The sequence below is a fragment of the Eubalaena glacialis genome, chromosome 6, assembly GCF_028564815.1.
Source record: "Eubalaena glacialis isolate mEubGla1 chromosome 6, mEubGla1.1.hap2.+ XY, whole genome shotgun sequence".
Taxonomy (NCBI): domain Eukaryota; kingdom Metazoa; phylum Chordata; class Mammalia; order Artiodactyla; family Balaenidae; genus Eubalaena; species Eubalaena glacialis.
The window spans coordinates 107491011-107518983 of record NC_083721.1 but is presented as its reverse complement, the minus strand read 5'-3'; the positions used below and the strand labels follow the sequence as shown (position 1 = coordinate 107518983).

The window sequence follows — 27973 nt, the reverse complement described above, 5'->3', positions numbered from 1 at the left end:
TCGCCCAGAACGGAGCCCGCGTTTCCGCAGAGCTGGAACTCCTGCCTCGGGGTCTCTTCCCTCCGCCGTCACGGAACTGCCCCGGAGCCCGAGGGGAGGGAGGCCTCACTGAGGCTGCCGGCTCCGGAGGGGGCCCGGCAGCCGAAGCCGCAACAGTCGTGGGGACGGCGGGCCGGGTAAGTGGGCGCCGACCCTCGCCTGGTCCGGTGCCCGGGCGGCAGCGCAACACCAGCTTCTGAAGGGCAGGGGTTCGCTGCCACCCGCCGCTGCTGTGCAGAAAGAGCGGCCCCCAGCGTCTGGTCCCGGGGAACTTCGGTCCCTCCTCTCGCCCCTGCCCTTGGCCTGGCTCGCGGGGCCTGGTGGGCGTGGGGAGGGGGTCGGCCTGAGCGTCCTGAGGGGAAACGGGGCAAGGGAGGCGCAGGGTCCGGTTGGAGCTTCAGCGCCCCTCCTCCTGACTGTGGGGAAAGAGGCTGAAAACTCCTCCCGAGGCGCGCAGGCCCCTTATTCAGCGGAGTCTCTCTGCGCTCCTTCCTCCCTGAGCTAAAGTACCGGGGGGAGGGGACAGGGGAGGGCAATGGCGCAGGTAATGGGGAACATCAAAAGATGATTGTTAACTAAGGAAAACCAGCTCTCCCAAGGTGAGGAATGGAGCGCTTTTCTTTGTATGGGAAGATGCAAGAGTCTGGGCTCCCTGAAATCCTTCCTTTGATATGCACCTCAGCTCTCTGGGGCCAGCATTCTATATTTGCATATCCTGAGTGCCTCAGGGCCCGCCGGCTCACTTTGGAGGGCTACAAGTGCTGATGACTGTGACACCCTTTGTTTACTGATATGGCAAGAAATATTCCATTTCTCACAGGCTTGAGGGGCAGACAGTGAAAAAGAGTCGGAGAATCTCATTCGGCATGTACTTTGGTTTACATATAGATAATATTTATACTTAACTATGCTAATAGAGGCTCTCAAGTCCAATCAACTTGTACTACTGCCCTCTATGTATCAATTTCATCAATATCATAAGATAAATGCCTATAGAATTGACTTAATCCATTTAAATAGGATAATGATTTTTAAAGGAAACATAATAGAAATATAACAACAAAACCTTTACCACTAAAGGCTGGGTGTGGAACAACCTAAATAAATGTTCCATTGTTAAAATATTGAAAGATGTATTCAATAGAAATATCAACAAAAATGACAAATAATAAGGGCAGCAGAATGTTGAAATGTTCTATGTTTATCATTAAAGTGGCAGAAAATCATTTATTAGTAGGCACTGGGGGCAGAAGATGCCTGATTTTATATCTTTGTCATGTTTGTGTAGTTGTTTCAACAAGTAACTTAAAGACAAAATGGAAAAACAAGGTTTGTGCCTGAGATCATGTTGATGTGAAACCAGGGATGGCCACCTTGTGCCAGGTGAGTTAAGTTTACCTGGCAGGTAGACCGCAGGGCTCCTGGGAAGCAAGGGTTGGAATTTTTCTGCTGGGTGCCCCTTAGGTTCTGTGACTTGACTGACTGTGAGTCATGTTTCGGGAAAGACCTGATCACAGGAAAAGGGTAGGAATAGAGTGATTTGGGGAGCAGCTAACAACATTCATCACAGCTCACGGCCTGAATGAATTTTAAAGAAACAGGAAAACAAATGCTTCTTATGGAATCAGAGAATGTGAGGGCTGGACAATCCCAGAAAACCAGGAACACTCATCCCATTTTCCAGATGAGAAAACAGAGGTCCAGCAAGGTGAAGTCCCTCACCCAAGTTGCACCCGTCTCTCCTCCCCACTACGTGGTTCATGAAAGCAGGACTCTTCCTGTCTTGATCACTGCTGAACCCCAAAAAGGGCCAGGCATCTAGCAGCTGCTCCAAAAATTTTGGTTGACTGTAGGAACAAGGCTATTTCTTTCTTTCTCACTCTTATTCAGGATTGTGCCAAGAACTCCCCAGGTTGCAATGTAATTCGATAAATGTAAATATTAATTGAGTTTTGTTGTGATGAGGACTTAGGCTTTGAAGGTAACAGACTTGGTTCAGATCTTGGTTCTGCCACTCAATAGCTGTTTGGCTTTGGGAAAATTACTAAACTTCTCTGAGATTATTTCCTCCTTTGTAAAGTGGGGTTAAATCTATCTGAGCCAGCAGAGCACCTGCATGAGAGATGTGCACTAAATATTGGTCTTTCTCACTCTCCTACGCCATCTCTCTGTTCTTCCCAGAGAAGTTGTACAGAAGGATATAGTACTTTTTGAAAATAGTTAACTAATTAATTAATTAATTTGTTTTTGGCTGCGTTGGGTCTTCGTTGCTATGCGCAGGCTTTCTCTAGTTGTGGCAAGCGGGGGCTACTCTTTGTTGCGGTGCACGGGCTTCTCATTGCGGTGGCTTCTCTTGCTTCGCTTGTTGTGGAGCACCGGTTCTAGGCGCGCGGGCTTCAGTAGTTGTGGCCTGCAGGCTCAGTAGTTGTGGCGCATGGGCTTAGCTGCTCCGCGGCATGTGGGATCTTCCCTGACCAGGGCTCGAACCCATGTCCCCTGCCTTGGCAGGCAGATTCTTAACCACTGCGCCACCAGGGAAGTCCGATATAGTACTTTTTAAAGAGGGGTTTTAATTTATTTCAGATTGTGTACATTTTTCTTGTAGAAAAGATTATTCCACTATAGAAACATAAACACGCAAAACCACTCCAGATGCAGTATTCTATGGGCTAGATATTAACAGTCACATTTTATAAGTAATTGGGCAAATGCCAAAGCACTAGGTACTGGGGAGTAAGAAGACTCAAATCTGGGGTGCCCCCCACCCCAATTTCAAGAGCAGGGTGTGTTTTTCAAATCCATGTTTCATCTGGTCTTTGTTTCTCATCCATCCTCTGTGTCTGCCTTTCTCAAGAAGGCTCAGATCCTCGGCTTTCACACCCTCCCGGCTGGCTGTGCCCCAGCTCCCGGACTGGAACCTCTGCATGCCTGGGTGTGCCTGCTCCCCCTGTGCATCACCAGCTTTGCCAGGGAGCTGCTGTATCGTGCACTGCTTGCTGTACCCAGAGTACCCGGACCCTTCTGGCACATGAAGTGCACCCTCCTCACCATGTGTGCAGCCCATCCCCTTACCGTATATCCTGCCTCTGAGCCAGGCTTGGGGGTGACTACAGTGTGCATTCAGCTGTGTGAGGTGCTGGGATCAAAGTGAAGTTCCCAGCTTTTGAAGTTGCAGGCTTGAGGGGCACACAGTGATTTAAAGTCGGGTCACCTGACTTAAAGGGGGGACTGATTGATTTAAAGCCAAGGCAGCTGACTTAAAGCCTGCGTCCCTCAGCTGCAGGACGAGACCAACTTTGGCGGTGCACGGGTTCGCTCCAAGCCAGCACTGCTGTTCAGGAAGAGCTTCCAGTAGCGCCTTAGTGCAGGGGGACTTGGTCCGTGGTCTTGCCCCTGCCCTCAGAGGGGGGCCACCTGCTCTTCTGGAGAATCAGGGAGGGGGAAGTGCAGAGCCCCGGCTGGAGTTGCGGCATCCCTTGTCTGAATAATGTAGAAAGGCTGATTTTTATGCCTTAAAAGATTTTACATCACAAAGAAACTAGAAGTGGCTAACAGAACTTATTCAAATCAATTTTACATAGAGACTTTGATATTAAATTTGTATACTAAAATGGGCTTATCCAAATTTTCTCTTTCTTTTTGAGTGAATATTTGTAACATATTTTTGTAGATAATAATTTATCCTAGATATACAAAATTGTGGGAATGGGTGCCATTTTTTACCACTTAAATGATTTCTTTTAAATGAATAGATTGTACACTTTAAATGCCAATGTTGTGTCTTACATGTTGTGTTTTAATTCCTTGATTTCCAAAACTTGTGTTTATTTAATTGATTTCTATCTAATAATCGGTGTCTCCCCTTTATTGTTTCTTACTTTATATTTTATTGATCTATAGTTAATTTACATTATTATATTAGTTTCAGACGTACAACATAGTGATTCATAAATGTTTAGGTTCTTCTCCATTTATAGTTATTATAAAAGAGTGGCTATATTCCCTATGCTATACAGTACACCACTGTAGATTATTGATTTTATACATAGTGGATTGTACCTCAAAATCTCCTACTACTATTTTGCTCCTCCACCCTATCTCTCCCTGCTGGTAACCACTAGTCTGTTCTTTAATCTGTGAGTCTGTTTTTTTGTTGTTGTTGTTGTATTCAATTTTTCAGATGCCACGTGTAAGTGATAACCTACCATGCTTGTTTTCTCATACAATACCATGCTTGTTTTCTCTGCGGCTTATTTTACTAAACATAATACCCTCTAAGTCCATCCATGTTCTTGCAAATGGCAAAATTTCATTTTTTGCTGAAGTCATCATCAAAAATCTTTTATATCCACTAAGCTATTGATGAACACTTAGTTTGCCTGTATATCTTGGCTATGGCAAATAACACTGTTATGAACATTGGGGTGCAGGTATTTTTTTTGAAATAGTGTTTTTGTTTTCTTCTGATATACCCAAGAGTGAAATTGCTGGATATTATGGTAGTTCTATTTTTAGTTTTTTGTGGAACCTCCATTCTGCTTTCCACAGTAGCTGCACTACTTCACATTCACATCAAGAGTGTACAAGAGTTTCCCTTTCTCCACATGCTCACTAACCTTTCTTATTTGTGATCTTTTTGATGACAGCCATTCTGACAAGACTGAGGTGATATATCTCATAGTTTTGATTTACATTTTACTGCCGATTAGCTATGTTTAACATCTTTGTGAGTTCTGGCTCTCTATCTGTATTTTTTCCTTGGAAAAATGTCTATTTAGGTCTTCTCATTTTTTTAAAAAAAGGATTTTGGATTTTTTTTGGTATTGAGTTCTATGTGCTGTTTCTGTAGTTTAGCTATGAACCCTTGCTTTGTCATCTTTTTGGTGTTAACCTCTTATCATGTGCAAATATTTTCTCTCCTTCAGCAGGTTGTCTTTTCATTTTGTCTTTGGTTTCCTTTGCTGTGCAAAATCTTTTAAGTTTAGTGAAGTCCCATTTGTTTATTTTTGCTTTTGTTTCATTTGCCTTAGTAGACTGAACCTAAAACTGTTGCTATCATTTATGTTGAAGAATGTTCTATATTTTCCTCTAGGGGTTTTATGGTTTCTGGTCCTACATTTAGGTGTTTATTCAGTTTTGCATTTATTTTATATATGGTGTGCTAAAATAATCTAATTTTATTCTTTTCCATGTAGCTGACCAGTTTTCCTAGTACCACTTATTGAAGAGACAGTTTTTTCTCCATATTGCCTGCTTTGTCATAAATCAATTAAATATAAGTGTGTGGGCTTATTTCCGGGATGTCTATTCTATTCCAGTGATCTTTGTGTCTGTTTTTGCTCTGGTACCTTTCTCTTTCATTACTGTCACTTTGCAGTATAGTCTGAAGTCAAGGTGTGTGATGCCTCCAGCTCTATTCTTTCTCAAGATTGTTTGGCTATTTGGGGCTTTGTGTTCCTATACAAATTTTAAAATTACTTTTTCAAGTTCTGTGCAAATGCTTTGGTATTCTGATAGGGATTGTATTAAATCTGTAGATTGTCTTTGGTAGTATGGTTATTTTAAGAGTATTAATTCTTCCAGTCCATGCACATGCTATGTTTTTCCATCTTTCTGTGTTGCCTTCAACTTCCTTCACCAATGGCTGATAGATTTCTGAGCACATGTCTTTTACCTGCTTAGGTGTGTTTATTCCTAGGTATCTTATTCTTTTTGATGTGATTGCATATGGTATAGTTTTCTTAATTTTTCTTTCTGACAGCTTTGAGTTTTGTTTTTTCTTCTTTTTCTAATTCCTTCAGGTGTAATGTGAAGTTGTTTATTTGATATTTTTCTTGTTTCCTAAGAATAAGCTTGTGTCACTATAACTTCCCCCCCGTGAACTGCGTTGGCTGTGTCCCATAGATTTTGGATCATTGTGTGTTCATTTTCATTTGTCTTGGGTATTTTTAGAATCCCTCTTTAATTTCTTCAGTGTTCCTTTCTTCCCCTTTTATTCCCTTCATCTGTGATGTGAGGACTATCTTTAATATTATGTTTGGATTTCTTTCAGTTTTGTGTGAGTTTGTGTGTGTGATTATTTAAGTTGCTGAGCTCTTAATTTCACATGGACACTACCAACCCTACATTGTTACTCTCCTCCCCCACAGTTACTGAATTTGACCTTATATTTTACATCTACTTGTTTTGTGTGTCCCTTAACTTCTTATTGTGAATATAGATGATTTTATTACTGTTTTCTTTCATCCGTCCTATTAGCTGTGTACATGGTTGATTTACTACCTTTGTTGAATATTTGCCTTAACCAATGAGGTTTTTCCTTTAGTAAGTTTCCTTTCCTAATTTTTATGTTTCAGTCGTGGCCTTTTCTTTTTCACTTAGAAAAGCCCCTTTAAGTTTTCTCATAAAGCTGGTTTGGCGATGCTGAGCTCCTTTAGTTTTGCTTCTCTGTAAAACTTTACATCTCTCCATCAAATCTGAAGGAGAACCTTGCTGGGTAGAGTATTTTTGGTTATGGGCTTTTCCCTTTCATGACTTTAAATATACCTTGCCCCTCCCTCTTGGCATGCAGAGGTTATCCTGAAAAGTCAGCTGATAACTTCATGCAAGTTCCCATGTTTGTAACTTGTTGCTTTTCCTTTGCTCCTTTTAATAGTGTATTTTTATCTTTTTTTTTTTGCCATTTTAATTACAGTGAGTCTTGGTGTGGTCCTCTTTGGGTTGATCCTGTTTTGGCCTTACTGTGTTTACTGGACTTGGATGTCTGTTTTCTTTCCCAGGTTAGGGAAGTTTTCAGCTCTTATGTCTTCAGGTATGTTCTACACTGCTTTCTCTTCCCTTTTTGCTTCTTTGACCAGTATAATGGAAATATTAGTACACTTCATGTTGTTTCACAAGTCTGTTCAACTTTCCTCATTTCATTTTAATCTATTGTTTTACCGTTCATCTTCAGTGATTGCCAGTACTCTGTCCTTCAGTTTTCTGATTCATTCTTCTGTATCATTTAGTCTACAGTAGTTTCCTTTTAGTGTATTTTTCATTTCAGTTATTGCATTCCTCATCTCTGTTTTGTTGTTGTTTAATGGTCTAACTCTTTTTTAAAAACTTCTAACTTCTTGCTCTGGTCGTCCATTCTTCTCCTGAGTTATTTGATCATCTTTACAGTCATTACCTTGAACTCTTTCTTGAGTAGATTGGGTATCTCCACTTCACCTAGATCTTCTTCTGAATTCTTATCTTGTTCCTTCATTTGGATCGTGTTTCTGTGTCACCTCATTTTTCTTAACTTTTGTTTTTCTTGCTATGTGTGTAGTAGGTTCGTTATATTTCCTGACCTTGGAGAAGTGGCTTTTTGTAGGAGAGGTCCTATGTGTCCCAGCAGCCCACTGTCCCCTGGTCACTAGAACTATATATTCTAGGTGTACCCCCTATGTGGGCTGCTTGGGCTCTTCTGCTGTGGTGGGCTGACTACTGTGGGTGGTCTGGTAGGCTTGGCTGCCCCCAGACTGCTTGTTTGCCAGGCTCTGCCTTGTGTGGAGGATGTCTGTGCTGCTTGGTGAGACTAAATCATAAGGCAGCTGGCTGCACAACTCTGGGGGACACCAAATCTAGTGCTGGTTCACTTATGGGTAGAACTGCAGTCCAGGTGATATCAGGATTAGTGCCCAGTCACTGGTCCTGGGGCTATGCTGGCTACTGGGAGGAAGAGACAGGTCCTGAGTTCTGGCTGCAGGTCCCAGGAGTCGCAGAGTTGGTGTTGGATCACTGTTCCTGACACAGCTATCTGCAGGGTCTGGGGTATCCCTAACCTTGTGTTGGCATTCTGATGGGCAGAGTCAGGTCCCAGCTGAGTCCATGGCTGCTTCTGGCCTGCAAGTGAGTGTTCTGGTCACACAGGCTGCTGGGCTGTGGTATTCCTGGAGCTGGTGTGTACCTGTTGGTGTATGAGGCTGATCCCACTGCTCGAGCAGGTTTGCTGTTGGGTAGGTCCAAGCTCCATCCAGTCCCTGTGCAGTTATCACCTGCCGATGGTGAGGCTGACTCCAAGGCCAGAGTAGGCTCACTTGTCAGAGGGGCGGGGACTCTGGGGCTGGTGCCTGTCCACTGAGGTGTGGAGGCTGGTCCTGGGGCTTTTTGTGGCTGGGCCCATGTCCAGGGGCAGCTGTGCATTGAGAGGGTCTGAAGGCAGCCTGTTTGCTGGTGGGTGGGGCTATGCCCCTGCTCAGTTAGTTGTTTGGCCTGCAGCATCCTAGTACTTGTGTCTATAGTCTGGTGGAAATGGGTAGGGCTAGGTCCTGAGGCTAAAGAGATAGAGGGAGGATTCTGAAATTATGCTTGCTGGTACCAGTGTCCACGAGGTAGAAGGAGTTCCCCCAAATGGCTGCTGCCAGTGTCTCTGTCCCTGAGGCTGTGCTGTAGTTGCCTCTTGCCTCTCTGGGAGACTCTCCAAGATCAGGAGGTAGGTGTGACCCTTTCAAATGACTGCTTCTGTTCTGGCTCTCGGATCATGTGGGATTTTGTGAGCATCTTTTAAGAGTGGAATCTCTATTTCCCACAACCCTCTGGCTCTCTGGAAAATAAGCACTACTGTTCTTCAAAGCCCAACTTTTTGGGAACTCTTCTTTCCAGAACAGGATCCCTGGGCTTGGGAGCCTGATGTTGGGTTCGTACCCCTTGCTACCTGGGACCACCTCTGAAATTGTAATTATTCTCCCATTTGTGGGCCACCCACCTGGTGGTATGGGTCTTGACTCTATTGAGATTTTGCCCTTCCTTCCTGTCTTGTCGAGGTGCCTTCCTTATGTCTTTAGCTGTAAAACATCTTTTACGGCAGGTCCCAGCCTTTTTCATCAATTGCTGTTCTGTAAACTGTTGTGACTTTGGTGTGCCCATGAAAGGCATCAAGCTCTGGGTCTTTGAATGCTACCATTTTGGACAATCTGTCCACTTCATTCTTAAATCATATTATTTAAGTTTTCTTAGTATCTTATTTGTTTAGCGACAGTTTGAAATTTATTATCACTCATGTCTACTTCGCCTGTTTTTTTTTTTTTTAAACATCTTTATTGAAGTATAATTGCTTTACAATGGTGTGTTAGCTTCTGCTTTATAACAAAGTGAATCAGTTATACATATACATATGTTCCCATATCTCATCCCTCTTGCATCTCCCTCCCTCCCACCCTCCCTATCCCACCCCTCTAGGTGGTCACAAAGCACCGAGCTGATCTCCCTGTGCTATGCGGCTGCTTCCCACTAGCTATCTATTTCACATTTGGTAGTGTATATATGTCCATGACACTCTCTCACCCTGTCACATCTCACCCCTCCCCCTCCCCATATCCTCAAGTCCATTCTCTAGTAGGTCTGTGTCTTTATTCCCATCTTGCCACTAGGTTTTTCATGACCTTTTTTTTTTTTCCCTTAGATTCCATATATATGTGTTAGCATACTGTATTTCTTTTTCTCTTTCTGACTTACTTCACTCTGTATTACTTCGCCTGTTTAAAGAAATTGAATAGTGCATTCATTCATTTTGAAATGAAGGTAGTGACCTGTGAATTTCCATACCTCAAAAATCAAGGGTAGGACAAAAGCCTTTTCTACCTGTGTTAACCTCAAACTCTGCACCCCACCCCAGCCTGGGGATTAACCTCTTGCACCCATGCTCACTTTCTGTTTTTAGACCGTTAACCATCATTGCATCTGTATGTGTGTTGACAAAGTGAACTCTAGTCTTTCCAGTTTTTGAGTTTTGTTTTTTGGTTTAGGGAACAGTCTTAGTATGAATGTACATTTACTGGTCTGCTGAAATTCATATATAAACCTGTCAAGCACATTACCAGAATTGGAATTGCTTGTATATACACTTTGATACATTTTAGAGACAATGGTAGAAAAGAAGTAAATTGTATTTCAAATCCCACAATATTTTCACACCATGAAAACCCTTCCGTGTTTAATATATTTGTGTGTACTTTACCTTTATGCCCATACTATATTTCCCAGAGATGGGTAAGTGTTATGTTTCTTGCTGGCACATTTACTGTATTGTTCAAAGTCAGGCGTTTACTGGTTTTAGCATGATCCTATTTCCATGAACTCGCAAATACAAGATCTTCTCTCACACTGTCTTTTACTCCCTGCTGTTTTATATTGCCCTCCTAATTCTCAGTCCTGGTCTTCCTTTATGTTCTTCATCAACCTGGATAGGTTATACTATTTTCTCCCTTATTCAAGATCAGTAGAATAGAATAGAACACCCAGAAGTAAACCCTGATATATGGCCAAATGGTTTTTGTCAAGTTGCCAAGACTTTTCCAAGTAGAAAGGATAGTATTTTCAACAAATGGTGCTGAGAAGTCATGTTGTCAACATGCAAAAGTAGGAAGATGGACCCTTACCTAACATCATATGCAAAAATTAATGAAAACGTATCAAGAAACTAAATATAGGACCTAATAAAATAAAAAGCCTTAGAAGAAGACACAGGACAAGAGCTTCACGACATTGAATTTGGCAGTGTTTTCCTCAATATAAAACGAAGGAACAACAAAGGTACAGCTAACAAAAAAACTAACAATTTGCAATACATAATTTTTTAAAAAATGTATCAAAGAAATGTAAACAGAATAAAATGGCAACCCACAAGATGGGAGAAAATATTTGAAAACCATGTATCTGACAAGAGATTTCTATTCAGAATATACAGAGAACTCCTCCACTTCAAGAAAAAGCAAACACCCTGATTCAAAAATGGATGAAAGACTTGAATAGATGGTTCTTCAAAACGATGTACAAATGACTAAGCACTTGAATAGATGCTCCATATCACTAAATGCATGTTTATATATTTGTGTGCATGCATACACACACAAGCACACACACACATACACAAGCAGAAAACAAGTATTGGTGAGGACATGAGGAAGTTGGAACCATTGTGCTATGTCAGTGGGGATGTAGAATGATACAGCTGCTTTGCAAAAGAGTATGGCAATTTTTCAGATATTGAAAAATAGAATTACTACATGATCCAGGAATTTTACTATGAGGTATATCCAAAGGAATTGAAATCAGGGTCTTAAAGAAATATTTGTACTCCAGTGTTTAGAGCAGTAATAATCACAGTAGCTAAAATATGAAAGCAACCTAAGTGTTCATCCACTAGTTCCTGGATAAGCAAAGTGTGGTATACCCGTATAATACAATATTATTCAGTCTTAAGAAGGAAAAGATCTAGGAATATGCTACAACATGGATGAATCTTGAGGAAATTTAGCTACCCAAAATGCCATTTTGGTGACTTTTAGTGAGTCATAACAATACAACTACTTATTTCAATTATATGGTGTACTTAGTGTAGTCAAAACCATAGAAATTAGGAGGGTAATGATGTTTTTCCGGTGGTTATGGAACAAAAAGGAAAGTTATGTTTAAAGGATACAGAGTTACAGTTTTAAAACGTAGAAAAGAATTAGAAAGATAAATGGTGATGTTGATCGCCCAATAATATGAATGTATTTAATATCACTGAACGGTGCACTTTATAATGATTAACATGTTATATTTTATGTTATTTGATTTTACCAACATACACAATTGGGAAAGAATGTAATATCAGGAAAGGGAGTGGACCTGGGATAGAGCAGAGAGTAATCAGAAGGGTGAGACACTGCATATGTTGAAGATGAAGAGCTGAGAGTCTTCATTGGCCAGAAGAGACTTTATAAAAAAAAAATTACTCTGAGGGTGTATTAAATAGATATCTATGTGTACCCTGCTATCTCCCATGGGTTATCTTAAAGAGTCTTTAATAAATTCCATAAGGCTTGCTGAGGCTTTTTTAAAAACTGAATTCCCTAGGAGATAATTAGAGGGTGGTACTTAAGTCTATGTCTAGGTTGACAGATTTTGCAGGGAAGACGAACTTGAGAACAGTGAAGGTCCTGAGAGTGTAAGTACATGGAAATTAGAAAAAAAATAATAAAGGGAATTAGGAAAACTTTGGACTTCGAAGGTCATGTGTTAGTGAGTCAGACCTGAGGTTTCTAAGGAGTTATATACACAGTTGCTATTTGGATTATTGTTGATAAAGATAAGTGGAACAACTAGAGTCGTTCCCAAGTGTAGGTAAGATATAATGAAAGGATGGAGGTGGAAAGTAGGGAGGCCCAGAGAAAAGTGGGACGGTCACATTGGGCCAAGATGGTGGTAATATCCAGCAGAACAGATGGTAGGGCAAACTATGGATTCATCTCTTTTATTTCGGCTCCCCTCCTCATCGTTAATAATTCTTTGGGAATATTTCATGGCTCTGTGATGCAGGTACAGAATTGGAGTGAGGAGACTACACCCTCAGTGTCCAGCTGTCTGAGTCCTCAGTGTGCTTCAAATGATGGAGAACTATTGCTTCTTTATGAGAAGAGTTAGTACCTCGTAGCTAAGCTTAAGCTGGAGCTTATGCAATATTGATTCCATTTTATATATACTGTTGGCATGGAGGTTCCTCCTCCTCTTTTCTTGACCATTATGAAATGAATCTATATTTCTCAATATTTGGGTGTATCAGATAAATACATTAAGTAAAGAAATCTTATATATTGCTCCCTGCATAGTTTGCTCTTTCTTGTTTCTCTTTTACCTTTACTAAATTAGCACAGGGAGAGACCTTGAAATGTTCTAATCAGGAGAGATTAGAACATCATATTTCTGGAGAGGTTGGTTGGACAGAGCAGGGGACCCAGTGAAAATCAAAGCTTCTGTTTCTACTTGGAAGTGTACCTGTATAGAGTAGAGGGCTCCAGGAAATATCCTAGAATATTCCAATGTCCCTGCAGGAGATCATTAAGAGAGGCAGGATCTGGTACCAGATCAGTGTACTATGACATGTTTGTCAGTCATCTGATGTGAGATTCTCAGAGCCAATCCCATATGGTAGGGCTGAGTGCAGAGTGATGAAGAACCTGTGAAAGCCTTTGATTGCATGTTAAAGATGAAGCTTTGATTTTGGGGAGAATTTTCTTACCTGACTGAATGTCACCCTTCTGTGGGGATGAGATTCTGTGCTTTTCCTCTGTTGATGACCACTGACTGAAAATCATTAGAGAATCATGTCTAGAAAGCATTCTTATTTAATTTCTTAAAGAAGAAAACATAGAAAACATTTTTATCCACTTTCAAATTGAGGATCAAGGGAATGACATCAGTGAAAATGTCAGAGTAGGGAGCTCTGGCTTGTGTCCATCCCCAGAAACACTGACATACGTGGTACAACCTGTCAAAATGATCTTATCAACACATGTAAGTTTTCTTTTCACCGTGTAGGTTTATCTTTCATTGAAACTTTACTTACTACAGGATGTGGAGAATAAACAAGGAAGTAGAAACTGTATTTCCTGATGAGAGAATCACTAAGTCACATTAGCTGTTATGAGCGTCGTGTTACTCACCGTGACTGTAATTAAAACAAACAAACAAACAAAACACTTTTTTTTTTTTTTTTGGTAAGTCAGTTCTGACATTTCCTCGTTAAAGACATGGTAACAGATACAGACTTAGATTTATCAGAATTGAGCAAAATTTTGATTGTACCTGTGTTGAATATATGAGCGTGACCTGCTACAAAACTTCATTATACTTATTGCCATAAATGACAGATTCCCTTTTTCCTCTCCTGATATGTTGCATGTAAGGAATGCATAGGTCACTAACCCCAGCTGGTCACAGGTAAGCTCTGCCACATGGATTACTGCATGTTTTCCTGCTAGAAGACCATACATTCTCGAGTATCATGCCTGCGGAGTATCTGGGCTCTTCTTTTTCCTGGATAAAGTTTAGATAATCACCTAATTTTATGAGAAATATATAAATTGGATCTGCATATTCTTCAGGGTTTTATTTATCCATTCTCTTTCAAGTCGTAAGTGCAAATATTAAAGTGATTTCCAAGAGGGTGGTAAATAAGACAGCTACGTTTATGCTCCAACATTAACAATAAATCATAATACAATTGTAAATGCATTAATGTGTGATTAATATGTAGATACTTATGTAAATGCAATTTTAGTAATGCTTTGTGGAGAGCTTCAGAATCTAGGTATTAAAAAAAAAAAGAAGAAGGAGTTCTTGAAACTCTTAGGGAATTATAGAGAAGTCTTCTTTGTGTCTATAAATATCACTCTGAAATAATGCATCTTCTCAGAAATAAACTAGGCATAAAATTGTAGGGAAAAAACTTCATGAAATGAAAGAGCATGTGAGATGGCCATACAAGAAAAAGAATATTCTCAGAGAATAATGAACAGTGTGGAGTTCAGCAGAAGGGTCATACAGATTCAGAGAGTAAAACTTTGGAGAGCCTAATTATGAGTTCCTCATATCTCATCTTTGTAGACACGGTAGTCATTGGAAATATGATGTTATAAGATGATGTTAACATACTTAAATACTTTCGTTTAGAAATGACCACTTAGAACCAGAATAAATGAAAGCGAACACAAAATTATGTTTTTGTTGATTTTTAAAAACCTCGGGTGAGTGCTGATAATTTAAAAATACATGATGTCTTTCACTGCAAAGTAAAGGAGCTGTTACAGTGGAGGATTACTGGACTGAATGTCAATATTATGACGTAGTATGAGTGTGTTTCGTGTTTGGTAATTGCAATCATTGTTGCTTTTGTTGTGGTCATCCATTTACAGTGCTTGGTGTCAGTTGATATATCTCTTGTAAAAATAAAATACAGTCTGTGTGTGTGAAAAAAAACATACATGATGTCTTGACTAAAGTTGTATGGAATTTGAGATCTGGAAAAAAGCATTTCCTTTCTGTAATGCTAGGATGCTAATTGGACATTTTTGCAAGAAAGAAATTTCAGGATGCAAATCTCGTGTCTCTAAGGTGGGAAGTCAGTTCATGGCGGAACATTCTATTAAACCTGTGTGAGTGGAGAAATATTTCTTTGGAAGGAAGAGGTCGGTCACAAATCCCTTTTTAATAAAGTTAGTGGTTTATAGTATACCGAATGAGCAAAATGGCTATTTCTGAACTTTAGAAAAAAATAATATAGTTTTTCTGCATTTATATTATGAAGCTGATGTAAAATATCAAAAATTCTTTATTTTGAAAAGCAATGTAATCAATTTGACATAAGTCATATATATTGAACCTGTGGTACACACACACAATAGAACTTACATTCAAAAAATTTTTTGCACTAAAGAAATATCTTCAAGTGTAGTTGATTTACAATGCTGTGGGTTTTTAAAATACATATTTATTGGAGTATAATTGCTTTATAACATTGTATTAGTTTCTGCTTTACAACAAAGTGAATCAGCTATATGTATACATATATTCCCCATATCCCCCCCTCTTGAGCCTCCCTCCCACACTCCCTATCCCACCCCTCTGGGGGACATAAAGCACCGAGTTGATCTCCCTGTGTTATGCGGCAGCTTACCACTAGCTATTTTACTTTTGGTAGTGTATATATGTCAGTGCTACTCTCTCACTACGTCCCTGTCTCCCCTTCCCCCCTGTGTCCTTAAGTCCATTCTCTACATCTGTGTCTTTATTCCTGCCCTGTCACTAGGTTCGTCAGTACCATTTTTCTAGATTCCATATATATGTGTTAGCATACGGTATTTGTTTTTCTCTTTCTGACTTACTTCACTCTGTATGACGGACTCTAGGTCCAACCACCTCACTACAAATAACTCAATTTTGTTCCTTTTTATGGCTGAGTAATACTCCATTGTGTATATGTGCCACGTCTTCTTTATATATTCATCTGTCGATGGACATTTAGGTTGCATCTATGTCCTGGCTATTGTAAATAGTGCTACAGTGAACATTGTGGTACATGTATCTTTTTGAATTATGGTTTTCTCCAGGTATATGCCCAGTAGTGGAATTGCTGGGTCATATGGTAGTTCAATTTTAGCTTTTAAGGAACCTCCATACTGTTCTCCATAATGGCTGTATCCGTTTACATTCCCACCAACAGTGCAGGAGGGTTCCCTTTTCTCCACACCCTATCCAGCTTTTATGCATCGTTTTATTAATTTCTTTTTTTTTAAACTTTAAAAAAAATTTTTATATTTAGTTTTGGCTGTATTGGGTCTTCGTTTCTGTGCGAGGGCTTTCTCTAGATGCGGCAAGCGGGGGCCACTCTTCATCGCGGTGCATGGGCCTCTTCACTATCGCGGCCTCTCTTGTTGTGGAGCACAGGCTCCAGATGCGCAGGCTCAGTATTTGTGGCTCACGGGCCTAGCTGCTCCGCGGCATGTGGATCTTTCCAGACCAGGGCTCAAACCCATGTCCCCTGCGTTGGCAGGCAGATTCTCAACCACTGCGCCACCAGGGAAGCACTCCTTCATTTCTTTTTCATTTATTTCTGATTTCATCTTTATGATTTCTTTCCTTCTGCTAACTTTGGGTTTTTTTAAATTATTCTTTCTTTAATTGCTTTAGGTGTAAGTTTAGGTCGTTTATTTGAGATTTTTCTTTTTTCTTGAGGTAGGATTGTATTGCTATAAACTTCCCTCTTAGAACTGCTTTTGCTGCATCCCTTAGATTTTGGGTCATTGTGTTTTCATTGTCAGTTGTTTCTAGGTACTTTTTTATTTTCTTTTTGATTTCTTTAGTGATCTCTGGTTATTAAGTAGTGTATTGTTCAGCGTCCATGTGTTTGTATTTTTTTACAGATTTTTTCCTGTAATTCATACCTAGTCTGATAGCGTTGTGGTCGGAAAAGATACATGATACGATTTCAATTTTCTTAAATTTACCAAGGCTTGATTTGTGACCCAAGATAAGATCTACCCTGGAGGATGTTCCATGCACACTTGAGAAGAAAGTGTATTCTGTTGTTTTTGGATGGAATGTCCTATAAATATCAATTAAGTTCATCTTGTTTAATGTATCATTTAAAGCTTGTGTTTCCTTATTTATTTTCCTTTTGGATGAATTGTCCATTGGTGAAAGTGGGGTGTTAAAGTCCCCCACTATGATTGTGTTACTGTCAATTTCCCCTTTTGTGGCTGTTAGCATTTGCCTTATGTATTGAGGTGCTCCTTTGTTGGGTGCATAAATATTTACAATTGTTATATCTTCTTTTTGGATTGATCCCTTCATCATTATGTAGTGTCCTTCTTTGTTTCTTGTAATAGTCTTTATTTTAAAGTCTATTTTGTCTGATATGAGAATTGCTACTCCAACTTTCTTTTGATTTCCATTTGCATGGAATATGTTTTTCCATCAACACACTTTCAGTCTGTATGTGTCCCTAGGTCTGAAGTGGGTCTCTTGTAGACAGCATATATATGGGTCTTGTTTTTGTGTCCTGTCAGCCAGTCTATGTCTTTTGGTTGGAACATTTAATCCATTTCATTTAAGGTAATTATCGATATGTATTTTCCTATTACCATTTTCTTCATTGTTTTGGGTTTGTTATTGTAGGTCTTTTCCTTCTCTTGTGGTTCCTGCCTAGAGAAGTTTCTTTAGCATTTGTTGTAAAGCTGATTATGTGGTGCTGCATTCTCTTAGCTTTTGCTTGTCTGTAAAGGTTTTAATTTCTCCATCAAATCTGAATGAGATCCTTGCTGGGTAGAGTAATCTTGGTTGTAGGTTTTTTCCCTTTCATCACTTTAAATATGTCCTGCCACACCCTTCTGGCTTGCAGAGTTTCTGCTGAGAGATCAGCTGTTAACCTTATGGGGATTCCCTTGTATGGTATTTGTTGCTTTTCCCTTGCTGCTTTTAATATTTTTTCTTTGTATTTAATTTTTGATAGTTTGAATAATATCGGTCTTTGCGTGATTCTCCTTGGATTTATCCTTTATGGGACTCTCTGTGCTTGCTGGAATTTATTGACTATTTCATTTCCCATATTAGGGAAGTTTCCAACTATAATCTCTTCAAATGTTTTCTCAGTCTCTTTCTTCTTCACTTCTTCTTCTGGGACCACTATAGTTCGAATGTTGGTGTGTTTAATGTTGTCCCAGAGGTCTCTGAGACTGTCCTTAATTCTTATCATTCTTTTTTCTTTATGCTGCTCTGTGTTAGTTATTTCCACTATTTTTTCTTCCAGGTCACTTATCCGCTCTTCTGCCTCAGTTATTCTGCTATTGATTCCTTCTAGAGAATTTTAAATTTCATTTATTGTGTGGTTCATTATTGTTTGTTTGCTCTTTAGTTCTTCTAGATCTTTGTTAAATGTTTCTTGTATGTTCTCCATTCTGTTTCCAAGATTTTGGATCATCTTTACTATCATTACTCTGAATTCTTTTTCAGGTAGACTGTCTATTTCCTCTTCATTAGTTTGGCCTGGTGGGTTTTTACCTTGCTCGTTCATCTGCCGCATATTTCTCTGTCTTCTCATTTTGCTTAATTTACTTTGTTTGGGGTCTCCTTTTCTCAGGCTGCAGGTTCGTAGTTCCCGTTTTACTTGGTTTCTGCCCCCAGAGTTGGTTCAGTGCGTTGTGTAGGCTTCCTGGTGGAAGGGACTGGTGCCACTGTTCTGATGGATGTGGCTGGATCTTGTCTTTCTTCTGGGCAGGACCATGTCCGGTGGTGTGTCTTGTGATGTCTGTAAACTTATTATGATTTTAGGCAGCCTCTCTGCTAATGGGTGGGTTTGTGTTCCTGTCTTGCTAGTTGCGGCTATGATGCGGGCAATCCCCTAATGGACCTATACCCTAAGAAGACCAGAATCAGAAAGGCACAGACAGGCAAACATGCACTGCAGCAATATTTACAATAGCCAAGCCATGCAAGCAAACAAAATGTCCATCAACAGATAAATGGACAAAGAAGAAGTGGTATACGTACCGAATGGAATAGTAGCCTCGGAGAAAAAATGAACAATGTCGTTTTCAGGACTACATATGAGCCTAGAAATCATCATATTACGTTAAGTAAGTCAAAAAGGAATGACAAATATCCTATGATATCATTTATACATGTTATCCTAAGATGGCTACCAATGAACATATTTCCACAGAAAAAGACACACACAGACTTATAAAACAAACTAATGGTTAACCAAAATGAAAGGTGGGAGGATGGATAAATTAGGATTATGGGGGTAGCATACATATACTAATATATGTTAAATGTATGTAAGCATATAACATATAAACTATATGAATTATATAATCACCAGTACATACAAAATATATCATGACAAAACACCTACCAAATACCAAGGGAGGTGTACTCAACATTCTGTAATAACACATGGTAACAGGACCCAAAGATGAACAGACATATGTATGAATCATTGACCAGATTCTGTACAGCCAGACAATCACAACCCTCTGATCAAATTTCCTCTGATAAGAAATATAAATTAAATTTAAAAAACGAACATAAGTAAGGAGACATAAACTTCTGGGGGCTTATCCCAGCACATTCCACTCTAATTTACAACCAAGGAACACGACGTCCAGGAAGACTCTGTTGCCCTAGTAACAAGAGTTGAGAACGTAATAATGCTGCCGCCTTGTGGCTGTTTCCCACAACAGCAACTTTAAACCCAGTGCTAATGGTCGCTTAATAGTCACAAGGACTGCGGGGCTGTAAATGATACCTGCCCTCAAAAAATGTCCTGGGGTAGGGAATAGGCAAGAAATTTCAACACATGACAAAGTTTTCAAGAAGTCAATATGAGAGGGAAGTTGTACTCACTCTTTAAAAAAGAGGAAAAGAAAAAAAAGGACATGCCTAAAGCTCAGTATAAGGAATTATTAGCTGCATGCAAATCCAACGTCCACAAAGGTTTCAGCTCACAGCAGTCAAATGACCATCAGCAAAAAGTCTACAAACTATAAATGCTGAAGAGGTTTTAGGGAACTGTGTACCTTCTAGCTGCTGGTAGGATGTAAAGTGGTAACAGCACTAATGAAAACTGAATGCAGCTGCTTTAAAAGGTAAAAATTGAGCTACCGTATGATGCGGCAGGGCACCTTCTGGGCCTATAACCTAAGACCACCAGAATCGGAAAGACAGAGGCAGGCAAATATGCACTGCAGCAATATTGAAAGAGCCAAGACATGGAAGCAAAAAAAACTCCATAAACAGATGAATGGACAAAGAAGAAGTGGTATATGTACAGCATGGAATATTAGCCACGAAGAAAAATAAAAGAATGGCATATGCAGCACCACGGATGAGCCTAGAGATAATCACACAATGTGAAGTAAGTCAGAATGTGAAAGAAAAATGTCCTATGATATCACTTATGTTATCTGAAAATTCATAAAAATGAACATATTTCCATAGAGAAAGACAATCTCAGATTGAGAAGACAAACTTATGGTTAAGCCAAAGAAAAGGTGTGAGGAATGGATAAATTAGAATATTGGGGTTAACAAACATAAGCTAATACATATAAAATATATCATCCCCAAAGACCTATGGAATACCAAGAGTGGTCTACTCAACACTCTGTAATAACCTACATGGAAAAGGACACAAAGATCACTAGATATATGTATATGTGTACATGAACAAGATTCTGTACACCTAGAACAAAAGACATTTTAAAATCAAATTTGCTCTGATAAAAATTAAAACTGAAAGACACAAACAAGAATTAAGGAGGCTAAAACTTATGGGGGTTTTTCCTGGCACATTCCACTCTAATCTGCAATCTAAAAGCACAACTTGCAGCAAGGTTCTGTTTCCCTAGCAAGCAGAGTTGGCAATGTAGAAATGCTGCCACCCTAAGGCCGTTTCCTCAAACAGCAGCTTTAAATCCACTGCTAATGGTCACTAGTATTCACAAGGACTGCAGGGCTGTAAATGACTCATGCCCTCAAAAACTGTCCTGGGGTAGGGAATGGCCAAAAAAATCCAAACGCGGCAAATTTTTCAAGAAGGCAATTTGAAGTTGTAAGTTTAGCTGAATCTTAAAAAAAAATGAAAAGGACATTGATAAACGCAAAACATCAGGAATTATTAGACGCATGCAAATCCAATCTACACAAACGTATCACCTCACATCAGTCAGAATGACCATCAGCAAAAAGTCAACAAACGATAGATGTTGAAGAAGCTGTGGAGAATAGCGTAACCTCTCGGTCTAAGTGGGATGTAAACTGGTAACAGCCAATAATAGGAACAGAATGGCAGTGCGTTTAAAGGTAAAAATTGAGTCACCATATGATCCCGAAGGCCCACTATTGGGCCTGTCACCTGTGAAAGCCAGAACCAAAAAGACACAGGATGGAAAATCGTGTATTGCAGCAGCATTTACAATAGCCAAGACATGGAAGCAACAAAAATGTCCATCGTCAGATGAATGGACGAAAAAGTGGTCCATGTACACAATGCAATATTAGACACAGAAAAGAATGAAACAATGCCGTTTGCAGCACCATAGATGAGGCTACAGACAATCACACAACTTGAAGTAAGTCAGAAAGCAAGAGACACATATCCTATGATATCACGTATAGGTCTTATCTAAAAATTGATAGGAATGAACCTATTTCCACAGAGAAGGACACTCACGTGTTCAGAAAACAAGCTTGTGGTTAACCAAATGGAAAGGTGTGAGGAATGTATAACGGAGGATATTGGGTTTAACAGACATAAGCTAATACTTATAAAATATATAATCATCAGACATACCGAATACCAAGAGAGGTCTACACAACATTCTGTATTAACCTATATGGAACAGGATCCAAACATGAAAAGATATATGTATCAATGAAAGAGATTCTGTACACCTAGAACAAACACAACATTGCAATCAAATTTGCTCTGAGAAAAATGAAAATTAAACTGAGAATACCAACAACAAATAAGTAGACATAGTTTTTGGGGGATTGTCCTGGCACATTCCACTCTACTTTACAACCTACAAACAGGACTTCCAGGAAGGCTCTGTTGCCCTAGTAACCAGAGTTGGGAATATAGAAATGCTGCCCCTTGTGGCCGTTTCCTGCAACAGCAGCTTTAAACGCAGAACTAATAGTCATGTGATATTCACAATTACTACAGGGCTGTAAAGGACACCTGCCCTCAAAAAATGTCCTGGTGCAGGTAATGGCCACAGGAATTCAGAACATGGCACATTTTTCAAGGAAACAATTTGAAGAGGTAAGTTTCTCTGTTTTACTTAAAAAAAATGAAAACGGACGAAGATAAAAGCTCAATATCGGGAATTATTAGACGCATGCAAATGCAAACTACAAAAAGGTGTCACCACCCAACACTCAAAATGTCATCAGTAAAAAGTCTACAAACAATAAATGCTGAAGGGGTTTTAGAGATCTGTGTACCCTCTAGTTGCTGGTGGGATGTAAACTGGTAACAGCCAGTAGTGAGAACAGAATGGAGGTGCGCTGAAAGGTAAAAATTGAACTACCATATGATCTAGTAGGCCCACTGCTGGGCCTAACCCCTGAGAAGACCAGAATCCAAAAGACACAGGCTGGCAATCCTGCACTGCATCAATATTTAGCATAGCCAAGACTTGAAAGTAACCAAAATGTCCATCCACAGATGAATGCACAAAGAAGAAGTGGTCCATGTACAGAATGGAATATTCGCCATGGAAAAGGATGAAACACTGCTCTTTGCAGCACCATAGATGAGCCTAGAGATAATCACAGAACATGAGGTAAGTTGGAAAGCAGCCGACAAATAACCTATGATAGCACTCCTAGCTGTTACCTAACAACTGACACGTATGAACATATTTCCACAGAGAAAGACTCTCACAGACTTAGAAAACAAACTATGGTTATCTAAAAGGAAAGGTGGGAGGAATGGATACATTAAGATAAGGGTTACCATACGTATAGAAATACATATTAACCACATGTATCAAAAAGACCAACCATATACCAAAGGAGGTCTACTGAACGCTCTGTAATAATTTACACGGGGGCTTGCCTGGTGGCACCGTGGTTAAGAATCCGCCTGCCAATGCAGGGGACACAGGTTCGATCCCTGGTTCGGGAAGATCCCAAATGCAGCAGAGCAACTAAGGCCGTGCACCACACCTAATGAGCCTACGCTCTGGAGCCCATGAGCCATAACTACTGAGCCCATGCACCACAACTACTCAAGCCCGCACGCTTAGAGCCTGTGCTCCGCAACAAGACAAGCCACTGCAGTGAGAAGCCGGTGAACCGCAAATGGAGAGTATCCCCCGCTCACCACAACTGGAGAAAGCCCACATGCAGCAACGAAGATCCATGTCAGCCAAAAATAGATAAATAAATAAAATAAATTTATAAAAAAAGTAATAGTAATTTACATGGGAAGAGGATCTGTACATGAACAGATATATATAATGTTCAATTGAACCTGATTGTGTACACCCAGAACAAACACTATTCTACTCATTACCCCAATTTAAAAAATTAAAACAATGAACAAAAATTAATGAGACAGAAAGTTATTGGGGTTTTCCCTGGCACATCCCATTCTAATTTACAACGTAGGAACACAACTTTCAGGAAGGCTCTGCTGCCCTAATAACCAGATTTGGGAATGGAGAAATGCTGCCGCCTTGTGGCCGTTTCCCACAACAGCAGCTTTAAACACAGGGCTAAGGGTCACTTGAGATTCACAGTAATTGTAGGGCCGTAAATGACATGTGTCCTCAAAAAATGTCCTGGGGTAGGTAATGGCCAAGAAAGTTCACAACACGGAAAATTTTTCAAGAAAACAATTTGAAGAGGTAAGTGTTACTCACTCTGTTGTTTTAAAAAAAGAAGAACATGGATAAAAGCTCAATATCAGGAATTATTGGTTGGATGCAAATCCAAACTACAAAAAGATTTCGCCACCCAATATTCAAAATACCATCCGTAAAAAGTCTACAAACAATGAATGCTGACGGGTTGGTGGAGAAATGCATACCCACTATGCTGTTGGTTGGATGTAAACTGGTAACAGCTAATCATGAGAACAGAATGGAGCTGCGTTTAAAAGGTAAACATTGAGCTACCATATCATGCGGCCGATCCCCTAATGGGCCTATACCCTAAGAAGACCAGAATCGGAAAGGCACAGACAGGCAAACATGCACTGCAGCAATATTTACAATAGCCAAGCCATGCAAGCAAACAAAATGTCCATCAACAGATAAATGGACAAAGAAGAAGTGGTATACGTACCGAATGGAATAGTAGCCTCGGAGAAAAAATGAACAATGCCGTTTTCAGGACTACATATGAGCCTAGAAGTCATCATATTACGTTAAGTAAGTCAAAAAGGAATGACAAATATCCTATGATATCATTTATACATGTTATCCTAAGATGGCTACCAATGAACATATTTCCACAGAAAAAGACACACACAGACTTATAAAACAAACTAATGGTTAACCAAAATGAAAGGTGGGAGGATGGATAAATTAGGATTATGGGGGTAGCATACATATACTAATATATGTTAAATGTATGTAAACATATAACATATAAACTATATGAATTATATAATCACCAGTACATACAAAATATATCATGACAAAACACCTACCAAATACCAAGGGAGGTGTACTCAACATTCTGTAATAACATACATGGTAACAGGATCTGAAGATGAACAGACATATGTATGAATCATTGACCAGATTCTGTACAGCCAGACAATCACAACCCTCTAATCAAATTTCCTCCGATAAGAAATATAAATTAAATTTAAAAAATGAACATAAGTAAGGAGACATAAACCTCTGGGGGCTTGTCCCAGCACATTCGACTCTAATTTACAACCAAGAAACACGACATCCAGGAAGACTCTGTTGCCCTAGTAACAAGAGTTGAGAACGTAATAATGCTGCCGCCTTGTGGCTGTTTCCCACAACAGCAGCTTTAAACCCAGTGCTAATGGTCGCTTAATAGTCACAAGGACTGCGGGGCTGTAAATGATACCTGCCCTCAAAAAATGTCCTGGGGTAGGGAATAGGCAAGAAATTTCAACACATGACAAAGTTTTCAAGAAGTCAATATGAGTAGGAAGTTGTACTCACTCTTTAAAGAAAAGGAAAAGAAAAAAAAGGACACGCCTAAAGCTCAGTATAAGGAATTATTAGCTGCATGCAAATCCAACGTCCACAAAGGTTTCAGCTCACAGCAGTCAAATGACCATCAGCAAAAAGTCTACAAACTATAAATGCTGAAGAGGTTTTAGGGAACTGTGTACCTTCTAGCTGCTGGTGGGATGTAAAGTGGTAACAGCACTAATGAAAACTGAATGCAGCTGCTTTAAAAGGTAAAAATTGAGCTACCGTATGATGCGGCAGGGCACCTTCTGGGCCTATAACCTAAGACCACCAGAATCGGAAAGACAGAGGCAGGCAAATATGCACTGCAGCAATATTGAAAGAGCTAAGACATGGAAGCAAAAAAAAGCTCCATAAACAGATGAATGGACAAAGAAGAAGTGGTATATGTACAGAATGGAATATTAGCCACGAAGAAAAATAAAAGAATGGCATATGCAGCACCACGGATGAGCCTAGAGATAATCACACAACGTGAAGTAAGTCAGAATGTGAAAGAAAAATGTCCTATGATATCACTTATGTTATGTGAAAATTCATAAAATGAACATATTTCCACAGAGAAAGACAATCTCAGATTGAGAAGACAAACTTATGGTTAAGCCAACGAAAAGGTGTGAGGAATGGATAAATTAGAATATTGGGGTTAACAAACATAAACTAATACATATAAAATATGTCATCCCCAAAGACCTATGGAATACCAAGAGTGGTCTACTCAACACTCTGTAATAACCTACATGGAAAAGGACACAAAGATCACTAGATATATGTATATGTGTACATGAACAAGATTCTGTACACCTAGAACAAAAGACATTTTAAAATCTAATTTGCTCTGATAAAAATTAAAACCTAAAGACACAAACAAGAATTAAGGAGGCTAAAACTTATGGGGGTTTGTCTTGACACATTCCACTCTAATCTGCAACCTAAAAGCACAACTTGCAGCTAGGTTCTGTTTCCCTTGCAAGCAGAGTTGGCAACGTAGAAATGCTGTCACCCTAAGGCCGTTTCCTCAAACAGCAGCTTTAAATCCACTGCTAATGGTCACTAATATTCACAAGGACTGCAGGGGTGTAAATGACTCATGCCCTCAAAAACTGTCCTGGGGTAGGGAATGGCCAAAATAATCCAAACGTGGCAAATTATTCAAGAAGGCAATTTGAAGTTGTAAGTTTAGCTGAATCTTAAAAAAAAATGAAAAGGACATTGATAAACGCAAAACATCAGGAATTATTAGACGCATGCAAATCCAATCTACACAAACGTATCACCTCACATCAGTCAGAATGACCATCAGCAAAAAGTCAACAAACGATAGATGTTGAAGAAGCTGTGGAGAATAGCGTAACCTCTCGGTCTAAGTGGGATGTAAACTGGTAACAGCCAATAATAGGAACAGAATGGCAGTGCGTTTAAAGGTAAAAATTGAGTCACCATATGATCCCGAAGGCCCACTATTGGGCCTGTCACCTGTGAAAGCCAGAACCAAAAAGACACAGGATGGAAAATCGTGTATTGCAGCAGCATTTACAATAGCCAAGACATGGAAGCAACAAAAATGTCCATCATCAGATGAATGGACGAAAAAGTGGTCCATGTACACAATGCAATATTAGACACAGAAAAGAATGAAACAATGCTGTTTGCAGCACCATAGACGAGGCTACAGACAATCACACAACTTGAAGTAAGTCAGAAAGCGAGAGACACATATCCTATGATATCACGTATAGGTCTTATCTAAAAATTGATAGGAATGAACCTATTTCCACAGAGAAGGACACTCACGTGTTCAGAAAACAAGCTTGTGGTTAACCAAATGGAAAGGTGTGAGGAATGTATAATGGAGGATATTGGGTTTAACAGACATATGCTAATACTTATAAAATATATAATCATCAGACATACCGAATACCAAGAGAGGTCTACACAACATTCTGTAATAATCTCTACGGAAGAGGATCCAAACATGAAAAGATATATGAATCAATGAAAGACATTCTGTACACCTAGAACAAACACAACATTGCAATCAAATTTGCTCTAAGAAAAATGAAAATTAAACTGAGGATATCAACAACAAATAAGTAGACATAGTTTCTGGGGATTTGTCCTGGCACATTCCACTCTACTTTACAACCTACAAACAGGACTTCCAGGAAGGCTCTGTTGCCCTAGTAACCAGAGTTGGGACTATAGAAATGCTGCCCCCTTGTGGCCGTTTCCTGCAACAGCAGCTTTAATCGCAGAACTAATGGTCATGTGATATTCACAATTACTACAGGGCTGTAAAGGACACCTGCCCTCAAAAAATGTCCTGGTGCAGGTAATGGCCACAGGAATTCAGAACATGGCACATTTTTCAAGGAAACAATTTGAAGAGGTAAGTTTCTCTGTTTTACTTAAGAAAAAAATGAAAACGGACGAAGATAAAAGCTCAATATCGGGAATTATTAGACGCATGCAAATGCAAACTACAAAAAGGTATCACCACCCAACACTCAAAATGCCATCAGTAAAAAGTCTACAAACAATAAGTGCTGAAGGGGTTTTAGAGATCTGTGTACCCTCTAGTTGCTGGTGGGATGTAAACTGGTAACAGCCAGTAGTGAGAACAGAATGGAGGTGCGCTGAAAGGTAAAAATTGAACTACCATATGATCTAGTAGGCCCACTGCTGGGCCTAACCCCTGAGAAGACCAGAATCCAAAAGACACAGGCTGGCAATCCTGCACTGCATCAATATTTAGCATAGCCAAGACTTGGAAGTAACCAAAATGTCCATCCACAGATGAATGCACAAAGAAGAAGTGGTCCATGTACAGAATGGAATATTCACCATGGAAAAGGATGAAACACTGCTCTTTGCAGCACCATAGATGAGCCTAGAGAT

The 27973-nt window shown here is 39.7% G+C and overlaps 1 long non-coding RNA gene across 1 annotated transcript; it reads left to right on the top strand.

Annotated features, from left to right (window-relative positions):
* LOC133094054 (uncharacterized) lies at positions 1–27973 on the top strand. The gene is made up of 3 exons (XR_009701352.1): positions 1–176; positions 22558–22675; positions 27872–27973. It is a non-coding gene; the product is annotated as an uncharacterized LOC133094054 (long non-coding RNA).